Source organism: Aphis gossypii, chromosome 2, assembly GCF_020184175.1.
Source record: "Aphis gossypii isolate Hap1 chromosome 2, ASM2018417v2, whole genome shotgun sequence".
NCBI lineage: Eukaryota > Metazoa > Arthropoda > Insecta > Hemiptera > Aphididae > Aphis > Aphis gossypii.
In genome coordinates this window covers 47,511,543-47,525,464 of record NC_065531.1, presented here as the reverse complement: position 1 = coordinate 47,525,464, position 13,922 = coordinate 47,511,543, and positions in this window count along the sequence as shown.

Below are 13,922 nucleotides of genomic sequence, written 5' to 3'. Positions count from 1 at the left end.
ATCGGATGTATATACGTATATATATGATGTGCATTTACACGTGCATATTATAATTATATTAAAAACACATACATATATATAAATGTGTGTGTTTTAGTAGTGACCCCGATTTGCAACAGACGAATTTCGATTTCTTCCTCATCGTCGTCGTCGTCGTTTAAGCGAGATCTTTCGATCCCCACGTGATGATGTTTATGCCGCCACAACCGCGGAAATTATCGAGGTGTGTTATCTCACATTCTAACATAAAACTACTACAGCTCACCTAATTATTTTTATTTTATTATTATTATTATTTTTTTTTGGAAAGGAAGCATCCGGATTTTCGAGTTTGAGTCTACGTTTTTTTTTTTTTTATTAAATTTTTGAAAGTCACGGATTACAACACATAGGCGGATTCTATTTAGGCCTCAAGTGTATCGATGACGGGCTCATAAATAATGTCATCATTATAATAAGTTATAATATATGTTGTTGAGATAATGAAACGTCGAAATCTACTCGAGTAGAATCCTACTGGGCGATATGAACGTCGATATGGACCTATAGCTAAATCTTTCACTCCGGAATGTCACTTTTAAAGTTCACACGCGCCGTGGCTTACTTTGCTACGACACTCGGCGTATTCTATCGGTAAAAGCATACCACACAAATACATTTTATGATTGCTGCAGTTTTCCTTTCTTTACTTTAATAATCGCCTACTTTTGAAGATGCGGAATATAAAAATAATTCACGTTTTCTCTTCCTATTTCTTGCAATGGTCATGATGTAAACACGTTATTCTACTAGATAATATCCACATTTGCCCTCATTTTTGTAATCGCCAAAATTACGGTCATTAATTTCATCAGTTGCTGGATAATCCGTATCTCTGTGAAACAAATCTTTCGTTGATTAAAATCTATCGTAATATTATGTATCGACGATCGACCGATACATTTGATGAGTTCGATAAATTACATACTAAATTCATAGTTTATATCTAAATTAAAATTTGTTATCTAGTATTTTAGCAACCTGAAAAAAAAATTTATTATTTCTACTATTTTTTTTATTTCTGAAACCGTTAGTAGGTTTGTAAAATTGTAGTTTTAATAGAACTAAAGTTTTTTTACAATTGGTTAAAATGTTGTTAAAATTAATAATGTGTTATAATGATATTATTTAATCTACAGTGTGTATTATCTTTTGGCTTTTGGTTAAGATTATCCATGGTTATAATATTATCATTACAATGTATTGTTTATTGAACTGCTGTAACGTACTTGGTAAACGATATTATTATTGTGCTGGTTGATGGTTGAAATTAAACCATAATTATGTAAACCATAATTTAAGAAAATTATAAAGCATCTCAAATAATATACCACACGTCATAAAGTGCATATCAACTTATATTTTACGATAAATTATGATATACATACGTATATATATATTTAATATTTATTTATTATGTATACGCATTTAATAACACCATAATATCATCCAATACACAACGCTTATTATAAGGAAGGTACTTACTACTAGTCTTAGTTCATAAAATCAAAACTTAAGGAAACATTTTGTTCAGTCGATTTTAATATATGAATATGAGATTATTATGTGTACAATTGAGTACCCCCCATATTAATCCATAGCCAGTATTTTAAAATTATATTTAAAATATTATCTATTTCATGATTTAAATTAGTACATTTAATTATTTCTTAACTTGATAGACTGAAACCATCCGTGTTATTACGAAACGAAAATTAAAGTAAAGCTTCCGTATATTTAATAACTATTTATAGCTAAGAAAAATAACATACATTTTTTCTGAATGTATAATTATGGTTTTTAAAAACTGTTTAGTAGGTACTTTTAAAATACGTTTTTTTTTCATAAGTTTTAAGTGAAAAAAAAAGTATATTTGTTTTTATATAATAAATCATGTGATTTAAATTTCATTGAAAATCTATATTTAATTTAAAACTCAATACCTAGTTTACGTTTTTGGATATAATATAATTATTAGTCAATAATTTTCAATGAAACTATAATATATAACGTAAGCGCAAACATATTTTTTATTTTAATCACTGAAGTTAATGAGGTACCAATGGTACATAATAATATAAAACTATATAAACTATGTACAAAATATTTTACTCACTACTCAAAAGTTAAGCCAAATGTCGTTTTTACTATTTGTCAAACATTTTATTTTATTTTAATAAGGATATTTTCTGTACTAGTAACTATTCAAATATATATTCTACTTAAACCAAAGATTTAAAATTACACTATGGCTATAAAATACAATTATAAATATTTAGTCTATTTTCTGCTTTAAACGTTGATAACAATGCATATACATAAAATACATCATTTTAAAAACCAATATACTCCTTAATCCATTCAGAATATTATGTAAGTAACAAAATATTTGAAGTATAATTATAACACGCTATCAAATTAAATACACTTCAATTGTACAACTGTACACACTACTCATATTTCTTGAACAATCGCAATATTTTGCATAAACATAATAGGTAGGAGCCAGGAGATACCTATTCAAGTACCTACTCTAGGCATTCATAAATCACTAAATTTCACGGTGAATCAATAAATCACTCCGTTCGATCTTTATCATGCTACCACTATAATTATTACACTGAAAGATATACCGATCATTTATGCTATTCTTAATCTAATGAATAATTCACCATTCACTATATAAGTATAACTTAATATTAAGTAGGTATACTTGCTTACTATATTTATAAAAAAATAAATTATAATAATATACTTCCTACGTTTGATCAATATATTAATACTATTAATCATTGTCAGATGACATTGTTATAGTATTCTGACATGAAACGATTGTATAAGCATTGAGGCGGCCATTGTTTCCTCCAAAAACTTTATTTTCGTTTCCACCAAATATATTTCTTCAGCAGTGAAGTTAAATTTTTCTACTTTAATTACTAAAATATATGTAAATAAATTATAAAAAAATTGGTAAATTTATTAATGTGTTGCTTTGTTATAATAAACAAAACACGTGGTGTCTGATCAAAATCATTATTACTGTATTTTTCGAAAAGTATATAAAAAGACAATGATATGAAAAGATCTTATGAACTAAAATATTAAGTATTTGAGTGAATTTATTATGATTGTAGTCAAGAAAGTGTAACAATGTACTTATGTAATTGATAATGTTTTAAAATCAAAAGTTACTTCGTATAAATAAATCAATAAATTAGTGTGTTTTAAAGGTTTTAAAGATGATAAGTGTCATCAATCATCATAATATTGTATGTAACAAACACAATTACTAACTAACAAACAATAAAATTAAAAATTATAGGCAAACTATAAAACTATTAAAATACAACTTATACTTATGTATTCTACTTACCTGAAGATGATTTCGAGGTTTAAAACTTGATTGTCGGGAAACTTATAAACTATAATGAGTCGTGTTGAAGCAGTGATTTGGATCAGTTAACGAACGTATAAAATATAGAGGACAAATATAGACACTTGAATTTACATAACATATTAAAGACTACATTTTTTACTTATTATTTTATATAGTTACAAAAATCTAAAATATTATAACTATTAATTGATAAATATATTTGTAGATCGACATATACATGTACTCTGGTATGTATTGTACATATTATATAATACAATTATTTGTTTAAGTTTTCTAGATAAACATTTACCTTTATGTATGCGCTACTAATACTCGTAACATATATAAATAAATAATAAAAAAAAAATACACTAAATACTATAATATAGGTATCTTGATTGAATATTTGATTGTCATTATTTTTTGAATTGACCCGCTTGAAATATTAATATTGTAAAATATTTGTTTTAAGTTTTTTTTTTTTACACATATTTTATAAACAGATATATAACCATAACATACGGGTTTAATTCAAATCTATAAAACACATCTCGCGTTTGATTAGTTTACTCAACGCTCTATTTGTCTTTTGAAGCTGCGTTTTTTTTCTTTCGTCACGCACATATATTTAGCGTTTTGTTTTCAAATAGGTAAATACATCATTGATTGAAAAAAAATAAGTGGACCAGCTCAAATTTGTAAATGTTAGCCGGATGAAATGGAAACCGGTCTGGATGACGTTCCATGTGCGTGCGTGTTTGGATGTGTGTGTGCGTACTCGCGCGCGTGCTCTACATGGACTATATATATATATTGGATATAGAGCCATAGCGGACAGGAGAAAGGACTCGTATTTACCAACGTGTGGAACGCCGGACGGAAGACATATTGTAAGTATAGAGGCGTGTGAGAAAGTCAAATGACGAATTTAAACTACCTAATAAATAAGACACATAGATAAGTATATAGTGTAAATATTAGGGGCGATATACTATTGTATAGGCAGGACATTATTTGTCGATATTTAACAATAATAATGAGTATCGGTTAAATGATACAAAAATGACTTAAAACGCTCTAAATTTCACCGCAAAGATAAATATAGATATGATGAAAACTAGAGATACCGCAGAAAGCTGATAATATACGAATTATCAAATGACACGCACAAATTTTTATAAACGAATTATATTTCTGTGAAATATCGAAATACTGTTAAAGACTTTTAAGACGTTATGATAAACTTAGAAAAAGAAAATAGGGTAGTTAGTCAAGGGATGGAAAACTTTTCTATCGTTACGTGTTAAAAATTACCTGTTTTCCACAAGCGTGCATTTAATTATCAGACATAAAACAAAGTTATTTATTTAAATGTATTTACTATATTTATATAGGAAACAAATAAGAGATTTAATAAAAAAAAAATATTGATTTATTATATTATATTTTATTACTAGCCGTCACACGCGTACTTCGCCTCCGTGGATAGTTTTTTTTGCAAATTTTGAGGCTGTTTCTTTGTCTTATAGTTGTTTTGATCATAAAATGCTACAAAGTTTACATACCTTATATATTCGCGAAATAATAATAATTTAATGTGTTTATACATAAATATACTTAAAAATATAATAAGATCAAATTTTTTTCTCATATTAATATCATTATTCTTACGCCCTGTAAATATATTATATAACAATATTATAACGTCGTTAAATAAATAACAATAATAATGATTATTAAACAACAACAATGGGCATGGCATATTGTGGGTCTTCACATTATATACAGCCAATCAGCGTACTGAAGACTTACAATACTACTTTCCTATTGGTTATTATTATTATAATATTTTTTTTAACTTATCTATACTTGAGTCTCAAGATTAAGTACTCTTAGTCGTAGTTGTAACGCAGTAATCTTTTCTTCAAATCCCGCAGGATCGTTCAAAGCACCGGCCGTTATCACATCTCATATGCGTCGACAATAATAATTGATTCATCGTCGATTCTATATACACATTCTGAAGTGGGTCGTGGGCGATTGCTTAACTAAAGGTACGCTTTAAACAATTATTTTAATATAATATATAATACTTATACGTCGAAATTCAAATTTTACGGTAAAGACACAAAACTTATTTGTGTAACTTATTAGGTTCCCTTTTCGAAATAAATTAAATAAAGCTACACATACTGTTACTGTAGGAATACTTAAATATGTTTCGATTTCACACAAAAATACCAAATCATGTGTTTAAATACAAATATTTCTGTAAAAATCTGAAAATGTCAAAATATTTACATCTTCCCTAAAAAAAGTAATACTATAACCCCCAGATAACCTTCAGGTATAACAGCAAAAAATTTGCTGAAGATGCATTGAACGGTGTGAATTTGTATGAGCGATAAAAAATTGGTACTTGTTTTTATAGTATAAATTATTTATTACATGCATTTCACAATTATTTGCTTGATCTAATTCTTTTTTTTTTTGTACACTTGATGCCATTTATATTATATTTTAAATTGTGCTTATAATTTATAACTTTTAACAAACTCCGAACTGCATTCATCGGTTACTCGTTAAGATGTTTTTTCTAAGATTAGATTTGATAAAATGTATTTCTTAAAAAAGTGACTAGCATGAATAAGTAGAAGAAACAATTTTATTTGATTTACTTTAGACTATGAGCTCATTGTGTCGTTTTACATTTAGTATTTTATTTACTTTTTGAACGGATCTAAAATTAATTTTTTCACATGATGATACCAATGATAATGAAGACGTATTTACATTTTTATCTTATAATACTAGCCTTATAGATATTATATTAAAAATAAAATAAAATATTATAAAAAATATTTTAGTTTTTCGAATGCCTTCAACATTTTTTTTTCCGTGCCATGTCGGGCAATCGTGTCATGAATTTGCCATTCCTACTATAGTTTATAAAGCTACATCTAAAATACATGTAACTTAAGGTAAAATATGTAAATACGCGTCAGTATACTCAGTATCCATATAAATTAGTAAATAAAATATAAAAAAATTTGGGCTAGTATGGGCACTATATGAAAAATTTATTAATGGTTTTAGTGTTATACGATAACTATTTGTAGTTTCCTCACTACTCTCAGAATCTAAAAACTACTTAAAAGGTTTTATCAATAGTTTGTTGAGTAATTTAATCATTATATAGGTACAATTTACTAAATTTCTTTGAACGAAATTATTCGTTTCTTTTTTCTTTTTCACTAAAAATACAAACAATATTTAATGATTAATAAATGTTTTAAAATATTACACTTACGTAAAAACTAATCGACCAAGAGATGACTGTCTAAAAAAATAAAAATAATAAATGAAAATTTTTCATATTTTGATGTATGCACTTCCGAAAATTCTGAGGAGGAATATTGCTCATTTCCATTATTTTTGGGAATTCTCAGAAGTTTCAATTCTAAAGATGCATTAAATTCAACATTATTGTCATATTATTTTTCTATATGTTACTTTTTAAAGATGATTTGGATCTTCAGGATTTAAGGATTTATACTCATATCTTTTATTTTTGTATACGCTTATAAATATAATATACACTAAATTAAAATAAAAGTGGTACCAAATATACGGACCGCTAATCTTTTAGTAGTCCGCGATTTGTAATTATTAGGGCTCAAATTTTAGAGCATATGCCTTATTTTTTATATATCAGATAGAAATCTAATTTTTATACATAAATAAAATTCGTTTCACGTCATTCTGATTCCAAATCAACCAATTTATTTTTGATTTTTTTTTTATGTATGAATGCTTTTATTGCTTTTTTCAGTTATTTTAGCTGTAGAATTTTTATGTTTATTATGTAACTATAGTAATAATAAAAAAATGAATTAACAAGAAACGTAAAAACCCAGAACGCGGAATAAATGTTTATATTGGATTATTATTGTTTTCGTTATCGACTTGATTATTAAATGTATAAAAGGTATAGATTGTCGATCTACATATTATAGCCTGCAATACCTATACGGTCAGTATGCCTATAAAACGATATCGACCATTTCAAAATGTAAGATTTAGTGTTGTAATTTAAAACCTTTTGTATGAAGTCACTTCAGTGGAGGTAAATAGTTCGTTTTCTATGTTAAATGTTAAATATTCTGTCTGACAATAGAGTCAGCTTCACTACTGCAAATTTAAGGAAATACATGATTATTAATTATTTTTTTTTAATTTAAATTAATTTTTCAAATTTTCTTTGGTCATGTTTTTTTTTTTTTTAAAAACCGTTCGCTTTTTTAGTTGCTTATTATGCTTTTAAATCCAAGCCCTATTAATTATGTATAACATCCTGATACTGAAATTATCATTGAAATTATACATAATATATAAGATTTATTTATTACATGTATATCAGATATACATGAGGATTCTGAAAATAATTAAAAAAAAAAAAAAAATAAGCAAATAATTTTAGTGTAGTGATAGTGCCCCTCCTTTTAAAATGAAAGCCTAGAAACACTTCTTCTAACCAGCTTACTAATCACGTATGGGTTAAAATGGACAGAATGGGTTGGTCTTATTGGTGCGTCATTGGAATATAAAAATTATGCCAAATGAAGTTGTTGGTGAATGAATTTAAAAACTAGAAAGTTGACTTTTATATTATAGGTTTTAATGGCTATAAATAATGATTGTGTATAATATATATTATTAAATAATAACAAATATCATTTCAACGCCACATATATTTGTAATAGCAATGAGTATAAATTAAAACTATATTTACTAAATTAATTTATACTCTAATTTAATTGTTATTATATTATTTTTATTTTACCAAATCATATATTTTAACTTTTATGGTCACCCGGGTTATGTACTACTTTGCTGTGCGTAGTCTTCCTCGAGTTTATGACCTGTGGATAAATGTATATCATTACTATAAGTCAAAATGCATAATAATTATCATATTATCTCGTTTATGGTACATGAGTAACTTAAGAAAAGACGATGTCACTGCTTTATTAATTTCTTTTCGTACTAATTATTGTAGAATACGATACTAATCTAGTACTAAAGCGTAGCCAAGAATTACTTCCTGAAGTGTTTAATTTTATTTTCGTATGCTATAATATAGAAACTCTAATCAGTTTAAGTTCAAGCCATTAGGTATACGAATGAATGAATAAATAAATGTTAATCATTATATAATCATTAATCATCTCCAAATAGAAATATATTTATATTAGTTTAATATTATATACCTTTATAATGTATAATATTTAGTATTTATTTATTATATAAATTATTTTATATTTTAATTCAATGTACCTATAGTATCTAATTACTACATATATACCATTGAATGTTTTACCGTCACTGTGTTCGGCGTTACTGGTTAGAGTTGAGTAGAGTAGAGTAGATCTAAAGAAAGCTAACTTCTAATGGATGAGATTGGTGGGACAAATAATGAGTGTGTTATTTAAAAACAGTGATAAGTCATTGTGTTCAAAAATGATTTTGAGTAAAATAGTTTGTTTTCCTCAAAAGTTATCAAGATTCGTATTAATAATTATGCTTCTCGGTTAAATTTAGTTTGTAATACTTACAGATAGTTGCAAGTTCTATAACTTACTTTATACAAATATATTATAAGTTTATTATAGGTATATGTAAGCCTGTTTTAAATTATGATTAAAATATTTGTACAAAGATATTTCGATTTTAAATGATATGATATGCCTGTTAATTTTTAACAGTTTAAAAGGATTTTCTGATATTTAAGCAACAATTTGTGTTGATTGTGTACGCCTCATTTCTATCAAAATTGTACATCTTTAAAAGTCCAAGATCATCACTAGGTATTACTGATAAAAATTATTACCGTCTGACTGTGACATTTTGTTCGTAATTTTAAATTAGCTAGGCTTACAAAATATTATCAACTTGAGAGTTAAGATACATTCAAAAGATTAGGTTCAATCAAAAATGTAAGATCATGTTTTATCTTCCCTGATAATATATACATAGAAAAATATTTAGATTGGACATTTTGAAAAACAATACAATAATTATAAAGTTAAATAAAAATGGAAATATAATGAATTTTTAAGTTGTTTGAATATCATTTAGTTTATATCATTGTAGTGTAATGTGTAATGACTGTAATGTTAGATTAATTGAAATGAATTATGCCATATATGCATTAAAGTTAATGGATTTATGTTTGGAATGTTTGGATGCACTCAGGAATAAAAAAGGACATTTCGAGATGCACTCGTGAAGTCACTTTTGTGATATTTAACTCCTTAATTTATTTTTTAAGCCAAACATATATTTTTTTTTTACAATAAATAAAATAATGAATTTTTGTTACATTAATTATTTTTTAAATGGTAAGTACTATGTTATAGTTAATTTGTTTATTAAAAGACATTATAACGTACATATTATTTTAGAATATAATTAAACTTTAAAATTTTGGGGTGACTTTAATTTTCATTTTCAAATACAAATACACATGTTATGAAATCTTAAGTTTCTCTATAGTTCAAAAAAGTTAATGAGTTAAAAATTGTCAATAATTTTATGTCTCTTAGTTTATCAGTATACTGTATACTATAATATGTGTATATAGGTGTGTACTACACATATACTTATATTTGTGATTAATCATGGTCATATATCATTAGCGAGTATACTTGCAACAAATAATAGTTCATAAATAAATAATATGATATGTAAAACTATAGAAATCCAGATACTGATTATAATAACTATATTTGATAGTATTAATGATAATATAATTATTAATTTCTAATGAATTCATAAAATCAGTCGTAGTTTTATTAAAAAATTGTATTCGTATACTTATTAACAAATATGACTCTCTAATCTTAACAAACGTTAAAACATTGTCATTGTTAAGTAAAGAATTTCATTAACCAACACAATTAACTATAGTAAGATAAAAGTTTTATACTTCTCTTTTAAACTAGCTTGACCTAAATCAATTGAAAATGAATTAGATACATCCGATTTCAAAAAAAATTTGCTAGTAAAATATAATTTAAGTCTATTGGAAATATGTAATTATAAGGTACCTACTTACTTATAAAAATGTATTCACTATGATTAGATGGAATATATTAAAAATTCTAATCCATTATTGGATTATATTTTAATATTTTTATTGATTTTTAAGTTCGGTTAAAAATCATTTAACGTTTAAAATAAACAAAAATCATTGGAGGTAATTGTTTCATTATAATTAAAAATAGATTACAGTACAAAATATTTAATTTGTTTTAATATTTTATTAATTAAGGTAGTTTTTATTTTACATGAGCATTAATAATATTCAATAATATAAAAAAAAAATTAACGATTGTCATTTTTTATGCTGGTTGTTAGGTAAGTACTATAATTATTGTAGTACTTTACCAATTAATTCATTACTTTTTATAATCTGTTTTAAAATATTTAATGGTTATTATCATTTAAGACCTATTAAAATCACTGGAGTTTCTATTTTATTATGTTAGATGTTGTAATGACAATTCTCAGTTTTAATAATATTTTAATGAAGGTTTATACTTGAAAGTTTACATTTAATTTGTCATTAAACATAAGTAAATAGGTTAATAACTATTGGACACAGTAGGCTATTCTAATATAGTTAATTATTCGATTTCATTGACCAACAGTTGTTGTTTTTTTTAAAACATATACTAGTATCTATTTATAATAAATATATTATTATCAGTCAAAAATATATTATACTCAAAAATTATTGTATTCGTTTTTAGTTTGTTTGGTTGTCTTGAAAATGTATTGAAAAGACAGCAAAAGATTTTTGCTTATTTTTCTAGTACTGGAAATATAAAGACCCGCTTAGTAGTTAGTACCTACCCTTATTTGCTCTTCCCCTATACAATTATCAACTAATTATTTAATATTTTTTTTTCGAATGAAATGAACCTAAAAGGAATCATATATTTTTCGATTTAGTCACTAATATTTAGGTTAGTTATCTTATTCATATAATATGATATTGAATTTTTATTAATTAGGTAAATAGAGTCGCAATGATATATTTATTATTTGTAGAATAACTAAGTTCCTAAATACATATGTAATTTAGAAGATTAAACCATACATATTTGTATACAATTTACATTTCATAATATGTGTAAATACATATTTTTAGATTACTGCATTTACCTATACACATTAACCAAAACTTAGATTATTGATTATTGATTATAATGTATAATAAAATTATTATTTGTATGTATAAACTACTAATTTTCATGAATTTAAATTTAATAAAAATATTAAAAAACGGAACTTATTTTTTCATGTTATATAAAATTAAAATTTGAACTTAACTAAATGATTGAATAACTAAATACATTAAAATATTAAATCTATAAAATCATTAAAATCTAATAATAATAAAAAGATTGTTCATAAATACAATATTTTTTAAACACAAAAGTCTTAGGTATGGTAATATAATTATAAACTCTGACATTGATTGGTAGCAAAATTACGAGAATCATCATGATTATTATATAGTAAGATGGACGGTAGCTTATAAAAATTCATATTATTTTTAGTTAATATTATATCTTATTTATTTAATCATGCACGATGCCACATAAAAAAAAATTGACAAATGATTTATAATTCCGTAAAAATATGCATTGTACAGAATGTTGATAAAGTTAATAAGTTCAAAGTTAATAGTTCAATTAACTAAATAATATCGAATAGTTTGAAAGATATTTCAAACTTTATAGGTAGTAATGTATGTAGGTAATTTAAATACTACAATCGAACATACAAATAAATAATAAAAAAACTGTTTTTATTTATATAAAATAAAAAGTAATGGTAAACTATTCGTACCAAAGAACAATCGAAATCGAAACCTGGGAAACAGATCGCGAATTCGCAAACGATCGTGATTTTTGCTAGAAGTTTACCTATTTACTCACACACGAAATACGTACAATATTATAATATATAATTTTATACTTATATATGTGTGTGAATGACCTGTTTATAAACTAATATTAAACTACATTGATATAATATATATGTATGTATAATATAATATATATACATGTAATTGACGCGTTTTAATGTAATACTTAGAATACCTACTTACAATGTATCGTATGTGTATATATTATTATTGGTAGTAGGTAATTGCTTATATATGTATAATAACTATGGACACTATAATTGGTTCATAAATGGTTATACATAGTACTAAAATTGTCATATGTTATTAACGCTCATCATCATAGAATATAATCACACTTATATTTGCATATATTAATTTGTTAAATACAAGTTATGAGTTATTACTATGGTTGATTAAATCTGTTTCCATTAGAATTAACCGTAAACATTTAAAAAATGAAAACTTCTTTCAATAAAAAATGCTAGTATAATTTGAGTAAAACGTAACGCCAATATGGATTCACGTAAAATGCTCATATTAGTTTGGTAAACTTGGAAATCTATTTAATTTGAATTGTTGTAAAAAAAAAATTTAAATCTAAAACTATATGACGTCATAATATATCATAATTCTAAAATAAATATAATCAAATTAGACCATTGTTAATTGCTTTTTGTGATTTTTGTTTATTTCAATATAATAAAATTGACTTTATCATTAATTTGTACTAAACCTGTTCATATAGTGTGCTGATGTAAAAACTGATTATTCGTAAAAATATCATTAATTGTATACTACGCTTCGATGTATTTATAGCTGAACCACAAATCGTAAATAAATAACATATTAATATACCGAAATATTAATAGTATTATTATTTTTTTGTTTGTTTAATAGAATACATAAATACAGACGCATTAATCCATTAATCAATCGTCGATATTTAATTGTTTAATATCACTAATTTTTATAATTAATTTTCCGGAATAATAGTAATAGTCCTGAATTGTGGAGCGATATTTTTTAAGCGTACTATAATCTAGTAGGTATCTATACAGAAAACGTCTACGTATATTATATTTTATGCTGTCTATGACCTATCGTGTGTCTAATTGATTAATCTAAATTCAATTTCCTTACCGATATAGATGTTGATTATTATTCATTTTTTTTCTTGTTGTTTACCAAGAAACAGTGTATTGAGATGGCCAACATTTTTTTATCTTCTAATTTTAATTTTGTACGGATTATTTCAATACCTACGTGACTATATAGGTACATCATTTTTGTCCATAGATTATTCAAGCGGTAGTGTATTTCTCTTTGTATTTTTTTTTCTTCATAAATTTCATCTTCTTGTAATGTTATTTTTTAATGAGGACAATGTAAAGTAAATAGTAGCAAACGTAATGTTACTTAACCGAGGCGGTCTGATAGGCAATCATTATTGCTTTAGCGTAAACGATCGCTTTTCGATACCTACGCCTTCAATCGGTTTCAGCAGAACGAAAGTGCATCCATATTATA